The sequence below is a fragment of the Echinops telfairi genome, unplaced genomic scaffold (assembly GCF_000313985.2).
Source record: "Echinops telfairi isolate 266 unplaced genomic scaffold, ASM31398v2 ScPeMD7_2;HRSCAF=8, whole genome shotgun sequence".
Classification (NCBI taxonomy): Eukaryota; Metazoa; Chordata; class Mammalia; order Afrosoricida; family Tenrecidae; genus Echinops; species Echinops telfairi.
In genome coordinates, this window is record NW_022103898.1 from 29,104,827 (window position 1) to 29,108,226 (window position 3,400).

Here is a 3,400-nt window from a genome sequence, read left to right on the forward strand (position 1 = left end):
GAGGGGAAAAAATGAGGAGCTGATAACCAAAGGCTCAAGTAGAAAGAAAATGTTTTGGAAATGATGATGGCAACAAATGTACAAATGTGCTTGACCCAATGTATGTATGTATTGTGATAATTATTTTTTAAAAAAGATTAAAAAATTTTTTTTTCTTTTTGCACTTGGTATGTGAATCTGTTATAGAATACCAGAGGTCACCTAGTGTGCTCAGATGACAACATTTAAACACTTTAATATATTGGCAATATAAAAAAGTTCTCATTTTGAGCAATCTGAACCTTTCCTATTAAATTCCCTGGAAGAAACTGAAGGCCAATAATCAAATCGTTTTCCTTTTCTAAGTTATAGTCCAGAGAAATGGAAGCTCGTACCAACTCCTCATCTGTCACTCTGTTAGAGGGAGAGGGATCTCTCTTGGCCATTGGGTGGAGTCAGGTTCCACGGGAACACATCTCTGTGCGGTTATAAAACCCTTAACTGCCATATTTTCCCACATGTAATGCATCATATAATAACATGCAAAATGTGCACAGGAAACTAGAGCATGAAGTGCTTGTGTGGTTTGTAGAAACGGTATAACATGTGTTATTTGCTTTAAAAATGTGACAAATATACACTAAATTGCAAGAGTCATCACTGTAGTCCTGAGAAAAAGGAGAATTGTCTTCACGTCCATATTTTGAGAGGCCATCGTACAGGCTCTCTCACCGTTGCCACAGGGTCAGGTCTGAATCTGTGCCCTATTTCTATATGGCCAGTGACTAAGAATGGCTTTTATATATTTTCAATGAGTGAAAAAAAAGATCAAGAGCATGATATGTGGGGAACACATGACAATTGGGTGTAATTTAATTTTGGAGTCCATACATAAAGTTTTGTTGGAGTGTAGCCATGCCCATTTGCTTATTTTTTGTTTTTATTTATAGATAACCATTTTATTGACATGTATTTCACATCTCATCAAAATCAATGGTTTAAATACATCAAAAAGACTGTGCAACTGTGACCACCATCATCAATATTGGAACACTGCATCCTGTGCCCCTAAGCTCCCTGTCATAAACTCAAGAAATGATGGTGCTGGTTGCTGTCTCTATAGGCTTACGTGCCTGTTCTTTTCTGTGTCGTCTATGGCTGTATTGTAAACATTGTCTATGGCTTCTGTCCCACACTGCAGGGAGCATTGAACAGAGCTCAGCAACAGAGACAGAAAGGCCCCCAAACCGGAATACTTCACTAGCTGGCCCTTCACAGAAAAAGGTCATGACTGCTGGCCTCTGAGTTCGGTCTCTTCAGCAGATCCCTAATTTAAAAAAAACTCTTGATCGCCTCTGATGTGTTCCCAGGGGCTGACAAAACTCAACCCTTCAGTGGACTTTTCTGCAGATCTTGCTTTTCTTCAGTTTTTACACATTTTTTTTTTGTGGGCTTGATGAACTTCTGGTACTCCAGAGAAATCACTTCTTTCAACTATGTTTTTTTTTTTAAACAGTTTATTAGCACTTCGTCCACATGTCATACAATTCAATAATTCAATCATATCAAGAATAGTTGTACTATTGGCACCAGTCAATTCTAGAACGTTTTCTTCTTCCTTGTAGTCATTGTTATTCATGTAATCTTTTTTCTTAATTGTGGCAAAAATATACACACCAGAACATTCTCCAATTCCACAGATGCTATATCTTTTAATAGCCGGGCACCATCAACTTTCTTCACATTTGCTTATGCACCCATTTTGTCTTCAGCGATCGTGCCTTCTGCTCTTCTACACAACATATAAACGCAGAAGAAAAACTCAAGTCAGAAATGCATTAAAAAGCAAAATGAACACATGCTTAGAGCTAGGACAAAAATGCAGTAAATGGTGTTGATGCCAGAGGTTTTGGCCAGATTCAGAAGACGATGTGGAAAAAGACATATTATTGCTGATGTCAGATGGATCTTGGGTCAAAGTAGAGAATACCAGAAAGGTGTTTACTTGTGTTTTATTTATTTTTGTGCGTGTGTTTTATTTTCTATCCCAAGACATTTCACTTGGTGGATCATAACAAACCCTGGATAACCTTGAGAAGATGAGAATTCCAGAACACGTCATTGTGCTCATGGATCAAGAGGTAGTTTTGAGACTAGAATAAGAAAATACTGCATGGTTTAAAATCACGAAAGATGTGGCAGTGTTGCATGCACTCATCATATTTATTCAATCTGTATGTTGAGCAAATAATTAGAAAAATGGGTTTATGCAAAGAGGAATGTAGCATTAGGATTTGAGGAAGTCTTATTAGCAACAGATGATCTACTCGTACAGAGGACACACCTTGCTTGCTGAAAGTGCGAACTTGAAGCATTTGCTGTGAAGACCAGGGACTGGATTCTTCAATGTGGATTACAACTCAATGTAAAGAAGACCAGGATCACCTTTCTCCCTTCCCGGCCATCTTGGCGGCTGCTCTCGGTTGGGGGCCGTCCTGCAGCTAAGACAGGAAGATGGTGGCTGCAAAGAAGACGAAAAAGTCGCTGGAGTCCATCAACTCGAGGCTCCAACTCGTTATGAAAAGTGGGAAGTACGTGCTGGGCTACACGCAGACGCTGAAGATGATCAGGTAAGGCAAGCGAAACTGGTCATCCTGGCCAACAGCTGCCCGGCCTTGAGGAAATCAGAGATCGAGTACTATGCCATGTTGGCCAAAACCGGTGTCCATCACTACAACGGCCACAACATCGCCACAACATCGAGTTGGGCACGGCATGTGGCAAGTACTACAGGGTGTGCATGCTAGCCATCATCGACCCCGGTGATTCTGATATCATTAGAAGCATGCCAGAACAGACTGGTGAAAAATAAATCCTGCAATATTTTTCTTTAATGAAACTGGCCAGAGCTTGTTTTAAAACAAAACAAAAAAAAGAAGACCAGGATCCTCACAACTAGACCAATAGGTAACATCATCATAAATGGAGAAAAGATTAAAGTTGTAAGTATTTGTCCTTGGATCCACAATGCTCATGAAAGCAGCAGTCAAGAGACCAAAACACAAGTTGCATTAGGTAAATCTGCTGCACAAGACCTTTTCAGAGTATTGAAAAGCAAGCATGGTACTTTGAGGATTAAGGTACCCGGCTGACCCAAGCCATGGTACTTTCAGTTACCTCATCTGCATGTGAAAATTGGACATTGAATAAAGAACACCGAAGAAGAATTGATGTCTTCCAATTATGGTGCTGGAGAAGAGTATTATGGGTACCATGGACTGCTAAAAGGACAAACCAATCTATGTTGGAAGAACTACAACCTGAATGCTCCTTAGAGGCAAAGATGGTGAGACTTTATCTTACATACTGTGGCCATGTTGGTAGGAGAGACCAGTCCCTGGAGAAGGACATCATGGTTGGT

General features: G+C 40.1%; 1 pseudogene; it reads left to right on the top strand.

Annotated features, from left to right (window-relative positions):
• The first annotated feature begins 2,449 nt into the window (after nt 1-2,449).
• LOC101653005 lies at nt 2,450-2,899 on the top strand (annotated as a pseudogene).
• Nucleotides 2,900-3,400: the final 501 nt, after the last annotated feature.